Genomic DNA, 15,923 nt, shown 5'->3' on the forward strand with positions numbered 1-15,923 from the left:
TCTCCTCCAAACAGGTGCTCCCCTGCTCCTTCAGAACTATGAAGGACAACATTTCCTCTCTCGCTCCTGCCTTGGCTGATTTCTGCAACCACTGCTTTGGCACTGGCTCCGTCCCACAATCCCTGAAGCACTCCTTTGTGCACCCTCTCCTAAAAAAAGCCATCTGCCGACCCCTCCTGCCCGACTAACTACCGCCCCATCTCCTCTACCCCCTTCCTGGGCAAACTCTTGGAGAAGTTGGTCATCTCCCACCTGACCCACCACACTGAATCTGTTGGCTGTCTCCATGACCACCAGTCTAGCTTCAGAGCATCCAGAGCCACGGAAACTGTTTTCCTGAACACCTGTGAAGACCTGCTCTCAAACTTGCCACCCTCATAAAGCGGGTCTGTAATACCTTTGGTATCACTTACCTGGCACTGGATTGGTTGACTTCCTTCCTATCTAATCAACCTTCCCAGGTGCAACTAGGCCCTTTCTTCTTGTCCATCTCACTCTCTACCTGCGGCGTCCCTCAGGGCTCCATCCTATCGCTGTGTCTGTACAACATCTACCTTGTCCCTCTGGCCCACTTGATCTCCTACCTTCCTCCTCATTTCCAGTGTTATGCTGATGACACATAGCTCTCCTTCAAGCTTCCCTCCACTACCCCTATTCTTCCTCTCTCATTCCTGACTGTCTGTCTGCTATTCAGGCATGGTGCACGGCTAATGATCTCTGTCTTAATGCCATTAAGACCAAGATCCTTTTCAATGGGACCCATGTGCCCTGCTTCCCTCCAACTCTCTGTCCGCCCTCCTTGGGTCCCCTACCCTCACCATATTGTAAGGCTAAAACCCCTGGTGTCATCTTTGATTCCTCTCTCTCCTACTCTCTTCACATCATTGACCTTGCCAAGAAGTCCCACTTCAGCTTCACCTCCTCAGAGGCATACTCCCCTTTCTTATCTTCCCCCAGAAACAAAATGTCTCCAGAGCTCTGGTTCTCGCTAGGCTGGACTACTGCAACAGCCTCTTCTACAATCTGCCTCATTCCTCTCTTTGCCCCCTTCAACTAATCCAGAATAGAACTGAAAGACTAATCCTTGGGCTCAAGCCCAGGGACTGCATCTCTCCAGCCCTACAATCTCTCCACTGGCTCCTGGTGACTGCAAGGATCAAATTCAAGACCCTCTGCATCATCCAGAAGGCTTTCTGGGGACTGGAACCCCACTGCATCCAACTTTCTCTCGCTAAATACCTCTCTGCTAAAGCCCTTTGGTCCTCTAGCTCCAACTCTCTGCAGATCAGACGTGTTTCCAAGCAGAGAGTGGAGGGTAGATCTTTCTCTTCGACAGATGCCTCCCTCTGGAATGGCCTCCATGCCCCTCTCAGAGTTAAGCCAGACCTTATGTTCTGAAAGCATCTGAAGACCCTGCATTTCTCTACTTCCTCCCCTCTCGCCCCTCTCGCCCTCCCTTGCTAATACCCCCATCTGCTGCTGCGACTAGCGCCTTGGTTCTTATGATTCTTACAGGCCACCAGGCCCTCCTTGATCAGTCTATAGCAGCATCCCCCCAAACCAGCACTGCGTTTCTGTGCCCCCTTCCCTCACTAGCCTAGTGTGTTGGGCATCCCTCCTGAGTTTGGTTCACCCCCCCGTCCTCACACTTAGACAGAGGTCCGCCCCTGCCGTCTCCTTGGCACTTGCCCCTCTGGTGTCCCCCAGCACTTGCCTAGCCATGGGCCCTTTCTTCCTTCTTCCCCTACCCCCCTGCTTTTTCATGCCTTCTCCCCTGACCATCACTTACCACCTCCTGCCTCCCCTCTGCCACTCCCCTCCCTCCTGCACTTCTTGTACTGCCCTTGCACGATCCGAATATCACAAGGCCTAGTAGGACCATTATTGTCATCTCCCCTACTCCCCTCACCCCTTTTTTAGTCTTGGGGCACCTGAAAACACAATTTTGCTGTATAGTGTGCCTTATAAATGTTCGATAAATAAATAAAAAAAGAAACTTCAAAGGCAGAACTCACAAAGACACACTCACAACAGGGTAGTGACCACTGGAGTGCCTTTGAAGTCAGCAGACATGTGACGGGGAGAATTAGAGTAGCCAGAGGAGAGAGATAGGCTGGTTTCCCCATCTTATTTTCTGCTGGGGTTCTCTACAACTTCCTGTCCCTCTATTTCCTGTACAAGGCACATGGGCATGATGTCAGAAGGCAATGGGCAATTGTTACAACGGCCTGGATTAGACCCCTAGCAGTAGGTTTGCTTTGGGCCAATCCACTGCACAAATATTCCTTTATAAGGAAGACGAACCCCCTCCTTCTTTGATGTATAAGAGAAGAAGAAGGATTCCCTGGACCTCTGTTGGCAATACAGCCTATTCCAAAGTCCTCTGCCCGAGAGGTATAGACAGAAGGCTTCCAAGGCATAGGCAAGCTTTGCTCCCTAGCCACCCCCAGGGAGCAGAGGGGGTGAAATGCGGTGAACCAAGGCCTATCTGATGTCTTCACTGGAACCAGGATCCTATTCACTGGAGGTGCCAGTCAACTTCCTGAGTGGACAAACAGAACTGGAGGATCCACGTTACTCTTGGGCACCCTGGATTGGGCTTACCAGAAACCTTGAAGTCCAGAGGTAGATGGAATCCTTTTTCATGAATCCGAGACATCGTCAAGCTGGACCGACCATACTAAACGCACTTTGAGCTAGCACAGGACCTGTGGTGCTGATTTTTGCACTCTATGCAACTTTGGACCATTTGCTACACTTCGAGTCCTGTAGGCGCTTACTCAAGCAATGGAAGCACACAAACTCATCTCGACCCGATTGCAGGTCTGACATCACGTGAGCAGCTAACTCGAGTGCCTACTCAACTGATGAAAGCAGTTGACTTGGCTGTCCAAAATGTTGACTCGACCCAGCAGAGCTATTGTTTCAGTGCTGACTTGACTGCTGGCTCGAACATTGGAAGCCATCAGGTCAATCATCTCAAACACTGACTCGACCCAACGGGAGCCCGCACCTTAGAACCGGCTCCATGTTGGCTGCCAGTGGGATCGCATCGAATCTAATATTTCGACATCAACTTGAAAAAATGCCTCGAAGCCATGCTCAATGCTATCGAGCACCAAAAACAAGTTTAAAAGTACTGTGGAGACCTTGTCCCCATGTTCCAACTTTTCGGACAATAGTGATTTTAGGCAGATTCTCTTGCCTGAGCTCTCCTGCTTATCAACATAGCATGCCCTTTCACATCGAATTCTGAATTCACTATGTTTCTTTCACATGTGTGGATGTTTTAGTTTCTAAGCCAATTTTTTACATTGATTGTTTTCTCAAGCCCTAATTTTTAGAACCTTGATTGGATATTTTTTTTATTTTTGATCCATTGTAGTGTAGCTATTTCCGTTGCTACTGTTATCAGCTCACACCTCTCCTGAAGATATAGCTGGCCCTTGGTCCACATTACCAAAAGGGGGGAAACAGGTATAACTTTTGGACTGTGCATGTTTCTCTATTATGATTGGGATTCCTGCTAGTTCAGTATTAGTGTGGGACTTTGTAGGTGGTTTAGCCACTACTCATTCCTCTACTTCTGCAGAGCAGTAGTCATTTTGTCGCACCCCTGCGTTTCTGGATTGTTGCCCTGTCGCTCAGTCCCTGCTGCTATGCTATACACCGTGTTACTAAATCCCTAATTTGCGTAGTTTCCCCAATAACTAGATCTGCTCTCAATAAATAGGAACAGCAAGGTACAGTGAGGACCCGTAGTGCTAGAACACGAAGAGATCGAGTCATAAGCATGGATACACAGGTAAGAAAGATATCCCGGCAATTCAAGAGAGACAATCTTAGTGGGACCCAAGTCAGTACTTTAGGTTTGAAAAGAAAATATACCCAGTTTTCAAATCGGGCAGTTTATCTCCGTTTCTTGTTCTCTGCCCCTAGAACACAGTGTGGGATCATGCAGAGGCTAGATGCTTAAAGTCCAGGGCATAAATTGAGAGACTGAAGAATAGCCCTGCTCTGATGCGAATGACCACTGTAAAAATGGTGAGTCTGAAAGAAATATTGCAATTATAAACCTGCATTTCATGTGAGTTTGTTTTGTATGTAAACCTGCATTTCATGTGGGTTTGTTGTGTACATGGGCAATGGGTTCGTGTTTTGTATTTAAAAAAAGTGCACTCCTGCTTTCCGTAGCCTGTTACAGAGGAGAAGTCCGAGGGGACTTGGTATGGTCCAGCAAGAGGGGGAGCGAGCATGTGGCTGAGGTGTTTTGACCTCTAGCCCTGTCAGAAGGCCCCCACAGTTCTGCACCTGGTGGGCAGAGTGGATGTTGATATATGGTGCCCTGGTGTGGCATGGAGCAGAGAGAAGCTCCCGAGACCCAGAGAGTGCAGTGGAGCAGAGAAGCTCCTGAAAAACCAGAAAGGGCAGCGTGGCCCTCTCTGTGCTGAAGGACGTCCCCTGAGGCCATCCTTGCCACGGGCTGGCTCGTGGCTCTCCCCATTCCTAGGTCGAGAGTGTGTGACTGTCCGGAGCCAGGAGAGTAAGGTCGGGCAGTGTATTCTGCAAGGTTGGCACAATTTTACCATGACAGAGCTGCGGCATTCCCACGCTAAACCGCGTGTTCTGGCTTTGAGGTAAGAGGGAAAATGTGATGGGGGAGAAACATACATTTTCAACTGTGGTCCATAATACTTTTTGCCTGTGTTGCACAGACGTACTGGGTGAAGTATGAAATTCCTGTCAAAAGTGAGGGGGAGAAACATATATTTACAACTGTGGGGAAGAATACTTTTCGCCTGCGTTGCACAGACGTACTAGTTAAAGTGTGAAATTCCTCTCAAAAGTGAGGGTGAGAAACGTATATTTACAACTGTGGGCCAGAATACTTTTTGCCTGCTTTGCACAGATGTACTGGGTAAACCTGTCAAAAGTGAGAGGGAGAAACGTATATTTACAACTGTGGGCCAGAATACTTTTCACCTGCGGTGCACAGACGTACTGGGTAAAGCGTGAAATTCCCGTCAAAAGTGAGGGGGAGAAACGTATATTTACAACTGTGGGCCAGAATCCCTTTCGTCTACGTTGCACAGACGTACTGGGTAAAGTGTGAAATTCCTGTCAAAAGGTAGGGGGAGAAATGTATTTTTATAACTGTGGGCCAGAATACTTTTTGCCTGCGTTGCACAGACGTACTGGGTAAAGTGTGAAATTCCTGTCAAAAGTGAGGGGAAGAAATGTATATTTACAACTGTCCGCCAGAATACTTTTCACCTGCGCTGCACAGACGTACTGGGTAAAGTGTGAAATTCCTGTGAAAAGTGAGGGGGGGGGTGTATATTTACAACTGTGGGCCAGAATACTTTTCGCCTGCGTTGCACAGACCTACTGGGTAAAGTGTGAAATTCCTGTGAAAAGTGAGGGGAAGAAACGTATATTTACAACTGTATGCCAGAATAGTTGTCGCCTGCGTAGCACAGATGTACTTGTTAAAGTGTGAAAGTCCTGTCAAAAGTGAGGGGGAGAAACATATTTACAACTGCGTGGCAGAATACTCTTAGCATGCGTGGCGCAGATGTACTTGGTAAAGTGGGCAATTCCTGTCAAAAATGAAGGGGAAGAGACCTTTGAGTTATGTTAGTCAGATCAATAAAAAGGATTACAAAATAGAATGAGAAAATATATATTTTTTTAATTATTTGTTTTGATCAAATAAATCATTGCAAAATATAAAAACCAACATTATGCCGATTTACCACAGTAAAAATACATCATTATCTAACAAAACATTTCAACAAAAATAGAAGACAAGCCTAAAAAAGATACAAGACTAAGAAGAAAGTCGAAGAAAAAGAAAGAAAAGATAAGAAAAGTAGGAAACCCTCATTTCCCCAAAAACCTGCACCCCATATTACATTATTAGTTTCTACTGCCATATTAAGCCGTAATGACTGGAGAGGCATTGATCACAGACTGCCCAACGCTTGAATGGGTCAAGCCAAGTTTTAAAAGGACCTGACCCACTGCAATCGTCAGGGCGGTGTTGTGCCCCGAGATCAAGCAATTCCAAAAGTTCTCTGAGTGCAGGCAGTCCATTTTATGCACAAATTTCCCAAAATAGAAGACTCTAGTCTCCCATGTTCCTTTGCATTCTGTGAGTAAGTGATGCAGATTTTGCTTATTTTGAGTAACACAGATTTTACAAAATGATGTGATATTCTGGCTTTGCCCTCTAATACTTAGGATCTCGCCTGTATGAATTAGGTTAAGGCGGGCCCTAAGAAAAACTTATCTTGATTCACTGCTGGGATGTTTTAGCAGATATCTGGCCAACTCTCCCAATTTTTTTTCCACTACTAGGAAGCTATTCCTCAGTTTTACCAGCCTCATTTCTAGTCCTGTTTTAATCCAGTCCATTATTTCCAGTTCTTTCTTTGCTTTCAGAGGATTCTCTATCAGGGTTGTTACCATTGAATCGGCTCCTTCCAGATTTCTTTTAGCATTTATGGCCAGCTGATGGAGGATCTTAGAGCTGTCCTTTTGGAAATGATGATTGACATCTTCGTAAAGAGAGTCTTTTTGTGGAGTTATTATTAACCTGTAGAGAGATAGCAATCTCCAAGTTACCTGTTGCTGAAATGATTTCAGGCCGAGCTCAAACCTTAAGACCTGAATGGGAAGACAGCTTGGCAGGCCCAACAAGCTCTTCCAAATGTGACCTGCACCTGTTGCCAGTCTATGTCCCAGAGCTTTGGTTGGGCCTCCAACCCATACAGTATCACAGGGGTTGCTTTGGCGTTATAAAACTTTACTAATGGTTTAATTGAAAATTTACAAAGCTCAAAGAAGATCTTTTTCATCTGAGGTATTGTTTTATCAGCTTTGGATCTGATTTTCAAGTTCCACTTTGCTCACTGATGGATAGGCTAACATCGTGTAACCCAGATAGACTAATTTGTCTACCCTTGTAATTGCCTCTCCTTCAAAAAACCATTTACCAAAGTTAATTTGCTTTTTTGGGTGTTTCAGCACCAGAATGTTTGACTTTCTTGGATTTACTTGTAGTCCATTTAGCTTAGTGTATTCACTTAGCCCATTGAGTGAGTGCTGCAGGCCTATTGCTGTCCTGTCAATCAGGACGATGTCGTCTGCATAGGCAAGCCAAAAAACCTTAATGGTATTAAGTCTGCGACTTGCCATAGTCCAGTTTTGAAGAAGATATAAAAAAGTAGAGAAACCCACAAGCCTGGAAAAGTGAGGGGAGTGGTCACAGACCCGTCTGTAAATCCCCCATTATGTCTCTTTAGAGGCTGACACGCGTCTGGCAGCTTTGGTGGTCCAACCATTGTGGTGTAGTGTCTATTTTCCCCCTTCAGGGGAAAAGGTTGGGGTGCAAATGTTCCCAAAGGATGTTGGTAGATCAGAAACAAACTAAATGTATGTACCAAATGTGAACTGACTGTTAGCATTCAATTATTCATTTACCAGAGGTGAATTAATTTGCTCCCAGGTGACTATAGCTATGAGATGCACTTATGCGGGCACCAAATGTGAACTGAATGGTTTACCAGTGCTCTAAATGTTGGCATGTAATTATTCATTTACCAGAGGTGAATTAATTTGTTCCAGGTTGAGCCAACCTATGAGATGCATTTATGTATGTACCAAATGTGGACTGACTGGTTTAATAGTAGCCCAATTGCTAATAATTCATCATTTATTTACCAGAGGTGAATTAACTTACCCCCCAGGTGACCCAATCTATGTGAATGTGAACCACTTATTTATGTACCAAATGTGAACTGACTTTTTCTCACGTGTGACCATTGATGTTATGTAATGATTTTATATCAATGTTCAAACTGCCCAAATGTCTATAAAAACACGGCTGTCAAGCTGGTCAATTGATAATGGTCTGTGACTGTTTATTTTAACCATGGTGCACACTAATCAGAGTTAGCCACCAGGGCTAATTGGTTCACAGAAGAGGGCCTCCCTCCCACAGAGCAATCTGTCTGTGATGAGGGCAGACAAGGTCATCATAGAAGAGACCATTCATCGCCACCTGGGTTGTCAATTCGCACATGTTTGCGGTAAGGTATAAATATCCCATGCTCAGGACTCTTAGGGGTTGCTGTTCACCACCTTTTTAGATACCTTGGGGAGAAACACCTTGCACAATGTTTTGAAAAAATGGTGGACAATGCAGAAAATAATGAACATCAGAAAAACAAATACATTATAGAATGAGATGTCCCCTTGCTTCCATCATTATCTCCTTATAGTATGCTGACTTTGAAGAGCGGACATAAACTTCCATCGTCAAATTTGAAATAAAACCTAGACTAAGTGGATGAAAAAATAGGAGTAACTGAAAAAGAGAGCAAAAAGCAGCTATGAGACACTGCAATGTATGCAACCGCCAAAAGTTGGTGAGTATGAGTATTTTTTTGCTGTTCACATTAAACCCCAATAGAAACGGGAATTAACCTCCCACTACCAAATTAAAGTAGCAATTGGTACAAATTAACTGTACCTAATAGAATTGTGAAATCATAATCGTTAGAATGTCGCTAGAGGTTAACACTGCTTGATTGAACTGTGTAGAAGAATAATCTCTGAAAAATGGAAGTCCAGAAGAATAGACAAATGGGACCATTAGAAAACAAATTGCAAATTCAACAGAACAAAATAATTGAATAAGTGGGATTGTGATTAAGAATTTCCTGACAAACTTGTTTTAATACATAGAGAGGAGGAATGAAACATGTTGGGTAGAAAGGCACGAATGCAAGGAGTATTCAACAATGGAACAGTCTTAAAAACTGCGAGAATATTTTCTACGGATTGAGAATAGAATTTTTTTAAATAAACTGAGAAAAATGCTCTTAATTGCACTACAGAGTGAAAATCCACGTAACCCTTTCAACGTGGTAAATTGATGACTTGTACTGATGCAAATATTTATTGAAATAATTAAAATATTTTTCTACAAAAAATAATGCATAGACATTGGACCTCATTATAAGGTTGCTGGTCCGGAAACAACGGTACCAGTAAGCTTGCCGGTACCATTGTTTCCAGACCGGCAAACGACGAGTTCTGCAAGCAGGTTCCTTTCCGCTCGCAGACCTTGATGGATGCACCTGCACTGTTGCACACAGTGCTGGTGCATCCGTCCTCCCCATTCCCATTGAGTCCAATGGGACTCGAATGGGAATGGGGATTTTCTTTTTCTGGCACCCTGCCGTAGGGACCGCCGGGGCCGTAATGCCCCAGTAAGTCCCCATTGGCAGGTGCGGGAAGAAAAATTACTCCGGCGGCAGCCGTGCCATTTTTACCAGCACAGCTACTGCCAGAGTCATAATGAGGCCCATTGTCTTTGTAACAAAGTTAAATTTGAATGCTACAGAGTTGTTTATTATCTGGTGAAAAAGAGATTTGGAACCAGTTAATCAAGTGCAAACCTCATTTTATTTATTTTATTGTTCTGGTGTTTAAATGTGAGGGGTGTATTTCATCAATAGCTGATTTAAGGCAGGTATGACAATGTAATGAGATCTAATCAGGGTTGGGATCTAATGGTGTTTGCGTATTGATTAACTTATTAAGCAGTGGAGTTAGGTTTTCAGCAGTGAGCTTCTTCGAGTTTCTCATCATGATGGATGGTGCGCCGGTGGCGGGTGGGGTGGGGTCCCTTGTTGTGATGATATTGAATCGGATGAGGAGGTGATCAGTCCAAGACATTTCTATGATGACTTCTAGGAGGGCTGTAGTGTTCAGAGTTAGAATCCATTGAAGAATTTGTCCTTTTGTGTGAGTTGGGGCATTGACGATTTGTTTAAATTGCATTTCTAGGAATGCATTATGAAAGGCTGCAGCTTTGAAATCAGTTTGGTCATTGTGTCCCAGGTTGATGTCTCCTAGGAGGATACATTTGGTGTTGGGTTTGAGGAGTGGGGAAATGAGGAGGAGTAATTCAATATCAGGGTTATTAGTAGAACTAGGGTCTCTGTACACTATTAAGAAGCTGATAGTAGTTTGTAGACCGATGGCTAGTTTAAGGGTAAGAAGCTTGTATCCTGGTTACGTTTCTGGTTTGCATTCTCTGAATTGGAGTGGAGTTTTGGCGATGATGGCAACTCCACCTCCTGTGGCCTCTTGTCGGTCTGATCTAAGTAATGTGTAATTAGGTGGTATAGCTAATGTGAGCAACGGGCCTGAGGCTGCAGGTTTGCGTTATTGCTACGAAATCAAGTTCATATTCAAGAATAAGGTTGTGAATGTCAATGGCGTGAGCACCTATGGATCTGACATTGAGTAGGGCACCCTTTAATGGTTCCGGGGCTTGTGGAGAGCCACTGGGTTGGGTTGGGTTGTGTTTAGTGGTGGAGTGGGTGGGGTGGTGCTTTGATTTTTCTGGTGTTTGCTTTTAGATTTGAGGTGTGACAGTGATATGCAATAGATGGATTTGTGGGTGACTGTCACTTGGTGGCTGTCTGTGTTTCTAAAGAAGTGGGAGATGGTGGGGTTCTTGGTAGTGCGAGAAGAAAGTCGTGTGTTGCTTATAGTTGCTAGTGGAGGTCCGGTACATGGGACGGAGATGTAAGTTCTGGAGGAGAGTCTGAGGCAGCGGGCTATGCCTAGCAGAGGTGTGGAGGTGTGAGTTAAAGTAGTGATGGGAGGTATTGTGATGAAAGCTGGTATGTTGGGGAGAAATGGTGAGGAGCATGTTAGGGGGTAATGTCTGGGACAGTATAATCATGCTTGGCCTGCACCTTGCTGAATGAATGCACCTTTGGAGCACTGAATGAAGTCTATGCTGTTAGTATTAGATTGGGAAATCATAGTGGGTTGGTTATGAAGAGTGGCTACTACAATCTTGTTGGAGAGCTGGGTTTGGTATTTGTTATATGGTAGTAATAATTGTAAAGATAACAATGCATATACTGTTGAGCCTGTAAATTTAACATGTCTATACTGTGTTTGGTAAGAGTTTTCTATTGTCATACCTGACCATCCTGGTGTGGGCACTGATGCCTTCAGCATTGGAGGGGTGGGCACATTAAAATGAGAATACAGTACAAACATAGTAGAGCACCAGGAACAATTTCTAAAATTGGCTAAGGAGAGTTTGGGCTAATACAATTAATACAGCATTTGGATGGAGAAAAGGAGAATATCCATTGTAGGCAAGTACTGGTCTAGCCGAGGTGTGCAGCGCATCAGCAGTGGAGTAATGGTTCTTAAGTACCCAAGTAAATAGGCCGTTACATTTTAGTGCTGAGATGATCTAGAAGATGGAGGCTACGTACAGCAATACTAGGCAATCATTTTGGCTCGGCAACATTTAATTAAGTTTATTTTCTGAGATATTCTAGGCAGTGACTTTGATAGTCTAGCAGAAGTAAGTATTAAGCAGTGATGGAATCTGTGCAGCCATGCATGCTAAGGCTAGGATACACAGTGCTGATTCTCGCAAAATATATAGTCAGCAGCATTTGTCTAAATACGTTTTGTAAGCAGTGTGTGCAGTACAATAAGGAATCTGACAGAAGAATGCGGTAGGTGAGTTGAGCCTTACTTTGCAAGTGAATAGGACAGAAGCAAAACAATAATTATCATTATGTACGCTGGAGGTAGATGCTAAAGGTTGGTTTGGCACGGGCAAAGGGAAGTGTAGCTGGGTACATCACTATACGACTTGAGGAACGACACTGATCGATGTCTCAGAGGTAATCCTGAATGCGAGTGGTGCATAGAAGATGACGTAGACACAGTTGAAGTGGACAGAATTGCTGGCGAAAGCATGCAGCGTCACGGACAGGCACAGACAGGCCCTTTTGCGCGGGCCTTCTGCCTACTGGTGGAGGCAGGGTGCGAAAGTAGAGGTTTTCAGCCAATCCACGGCTGAGAAAAGTTATGTGGGAAGGTGTCGTTCCAAACAGACGACAGGCAATGCGGCCATTGACTGCGTTGCGGATAATGGCGGACTATGGGAGAGGTTGATGCCTCAATGGATATAGGCAGTAAAACCTCTGGGTTTCTTACTTACTGTGCTTCGTAACACAGATGTATAATTATGGTGCAAGAAATGAGGTGACAATAAGATAGCACTTATTCGCGGTTCCCTCTCACCGTCGCTGAAGAAGAGGCTGTGAGTCGATTCTCGCTGGTGCTTCGGGTGCCGGTTGGGGAGAGAAGGCTCCTGGCCTCTCCTCCCAACAAGTCGCAGGTGTTAAACAACATAGGACCACCCAAAACAAATTGGAGTAATATGAGCTCAATAAATATCCTAAATAAAATAAATAAAACAAAAATATGAGAAGGAAGTGTCCATTGTGGGTTTTTGTTTCCATCTGACACGGACGTCTATTGCACTTTGAAAACGAATGCATTTACCATTTTGGCATAATATTTTCATCTACTCCAGTAAAAGCTATCAAAACTTGAATTTGTATGATTTTGAAACGTATCTAACACAGAGTCAAACATTGCCAATCTATGGAGAAAAGAGTCCTTTATTCGGTCCTGCAATCAGCAGAAAAGGCCTACAACAAATAAATGGTCATTCAATGTATTGTAATTCTGCACAGGTGAGCATAACAGCATACGCAAAAGAAAGGACACAAAAAAGATGGACATGAACTGGTCTCTTTAAGATCTATAGATTTATATGAGAGGAGTGACCTCTAGGTCAGGCTTTAAAAACAAATTAACAAGATGACTGTCCGGGCCTGATTCATGAAGATTTGCACCATATAAAACCATGAAATACATGTGAGCCTTTCAAATTTGCACCTGCTACATTATATCTGATTCTCAATGCAGATAGCTAGAGTAAATTTGGAGATACCTGCACAAATGTTTGATCAATCTCATTTGCATGTGAGCATCTCCGTCATTAACGGGCCTGTTGTTAGCATGCTCCCCATTCCCATTGAGCCCTATGGGGGCTCGAATGGGAATGGGGATGTACTGGGTCTAGGTTCCCTGGATGGGGAAATACCGGGCCCTCCAAGGTCGGAATGGCCCGGTATTTCCCCATTCAGGGAACCCGGACCCGAGTTTGGAAGCAGCCATGCCCTTATTAAGGGCATGGCTACCTCCAAACTTGTGGGCCTCATTACAAGTCCGGCGGTAACCCTGCCGGTGCTACCAGCGGGTTGCCGCCGGACATGCAATATTTACTGGCGCATGGTTTACTGGAAACACCAGGGCATTATGACCCCGGCGTTCCGGGAAGTCAGGCGCCGGTAAATGTTAATCCCCATTCCCATTGAGTCCCACAGGACTCAATGGGAATGGGGACCACAGAAGCACCGGCACCATTAATAACGGTGCTGGTGCTTCCGTGAAACTCTGCTGGCAGGTGCCATTCCGCCCGCCAGGTCTGACCCTGGCGGGCGGGATGGCACCCGCCTGCAGCGTCGTACTATGCTGGGCTGGATAAGAACAGTACTGGTAGGCTTACCGGCACCATTGTTTCCGGACCAGCATGGTCGTAATGAGGGCCAATGTCTTGTTTTGCACACATTTTAAAGTGCATCCTGTTTTCAGAAAAGGGATACACCACCTTCTGCACTTTAGATCCCTAGTCTCAGGTCAAGTGTGCCAGATTCTGGTGACATTCGAAATCTGTGAGACTTTTAATTTCTAGTTGGTACTGGAACAGTTGCGGGGATGAGTCAGCCTCTGTCAGCAAACTCCAGTATCAATGATGGCCCATGCCATTTTTTCAGTTAGGTTGGGGGACATGTTGGACTAGTCATCAGCCAGGGCCTTGGGAGGAATATGGAATACATTCATACATTAATTTGGATATGGTTGATGGCTGTACTCTGTGGCCTAGAGGTGTTCCAAGATCAGCTCAGAGGGGAAGCGGTCCTGGTCAGCAGGGAGACATAGGGCCTCATTACGAGGTTGGAGGTAGCCTTGCGGTTTGATCGGCAAGGCTACCTCCAAACTCGCATCCGGGTCGGGCACCCGCGAATGGGCAATTACCAGTCTGTTCCGGCCAAGCCAGACCCAGTAATTGTCCTTTCGCAGCTGCCGGGCCCAGTACATCCCCATTCCCATTTGAGCCCCGTAGAGCTCAATGGGAATGGGGAGGGTGGTAGCACCAGTACCGTTAGAAATGGTACCGGTGCTACCATCATGTTTTGCTCGCGGGCGCCGGTACGGCCACCAGGTCAGACCTTTTGGCTGCAGGGGCACCCGCGAGCAGAACTCCTAGTATGGCGGTACGGTAGCAACGGTGCCAGTAGCGATACCAGCGCCATTGTTGCCTTACCACCATACTTGTAATGAGGCCCAAAGATAGAAAAGGCCTATCCGAACTACCTGTTGAAATCCCATTCATGGACTCTGACATCCCTCTGTGTGATGATTGGCCCATATGAGTCAGGACTTTCTGCCAGCAGTTTATTGTCATTTTCACCAGGAAGTGTTTGATGAACTGACTCTTTCTTTGATTAAGTCTATTCACCTAAGTCAGGATGTGGTGTGTTTTTTCTACTAGGTGATCTACTAATGGCAGAGAATTATTTAAAGCAATGCAAGGCTCAGTCTGTGCATTAATCTGATTGTTGAACAACTATGGAGGATGTTTGGTTGGAAACATGCAACACAAAAAAGCCACAATTCAAGAGAGAGGAGAGAAATATTTTTATTCAATTTTCACCATTTACAAAAGACAAAATAAAATAATCTACAATACAGAATGCAAAGAGGTCATAATTAGCCCCAATAAAAAAACAGTACAGTTCATAATTCAGTACCAAAACATGATAAAATATACAATAATAATGTGTTAAAAGCTTACAATTTTCTAGTCATACGTTTGAAGGCCTCAATGATGTACTCTGATAAGTCACTGATAAAATAGGAATTCACGCGGGACAAAAAAAAATGTGTAGCATCAGTAAAATGTCTGATATTTTTTATTCAAAAATGTCTCCTCGGCCAAAGACGTCTCAAGTGTAAAAAGTTTCAACAAACACATGAAAATTGGATTAGATCCTCTTCCGCTCCACTTCCACAGATACAAAGCTTCGTATTAAACTCCCATATCATCCGAGCCCTCAGTGGTAAAACATTCGGGTGCATCATTGCAATGGTACATCTTTGGTGCGGAGAGCGGACAGCACTAAGTGAGAAATACTCACAATAGATGCAAGCCTTACTACAAGCATTGTTTAAAACAATGGCCCTCATTACAACCCCGGCGTTAACCAATGGCGCTATTAGCGCCATGGTTAACACAGGTAGTTTACCGATTCTGCCATGGTGAAATGGGGAATTACCACCCCATTCCAAGGTTGGTGGGGCGGTAATTCCCCATTTACCATTGGCCCTTCCCCATTCCCATTTTTGTCCCATAGGGCACAATGGGAAAGGGGAAGGCGGTAATTACAGTACCACAAACTGCGGTACCGTAATTACCTTCAAGGTCCCTTTGCGGGTCCCTACCTTAACGGCTGGTCCAGACCAGCCGTTAAGGTCAGGAGCCGCAAAGGGACCTCGTAGTAAGGCGTTAAGGGGTTAACGGCACCGCAACCTTTTACAGTGCCGTTAACCCCTTAACGCCTGTGTCGTAATGACCCCCAATGTGTTTATTTCACGAACCCCAAAAAGAATTTCAACTCAAACAGCAACAAATAAATACTTTGGATGAAGTGCATATACAGCCCTGAAATGTAAGAGGATCACATTACTCCATGTTACAGAGACACCACTTTTCCAGTCCTGGGCAATCCTTCTACAACTCATTGGGTTCAGGAGCTAAGTCAATTTGAAAACTAGAGGTTGCGCAAGTGTACAATGCCCAGAATGCATTTGTTTGTTCAACAAAATACAAACACTGGAAAAATAGTGAGCATGTAACACAGTCATTTGACCATCCTAATGAAATATATCTAGTT

This window comes from Ambystoma mexicanum, chromosome 11 (genome assembly GCF_040938575.1).
Source record: "Ambystoma mexicanum isolate Mex_15411 chromosome 11, UKY_AmexF1_1, whole genome shotgun sequence".
NCBI lineage: Eukaryota > Metazoa > Chordata > Amphibia > Caudata > Ambystomatidae > Ambystoma > Ambystoma mexicanum.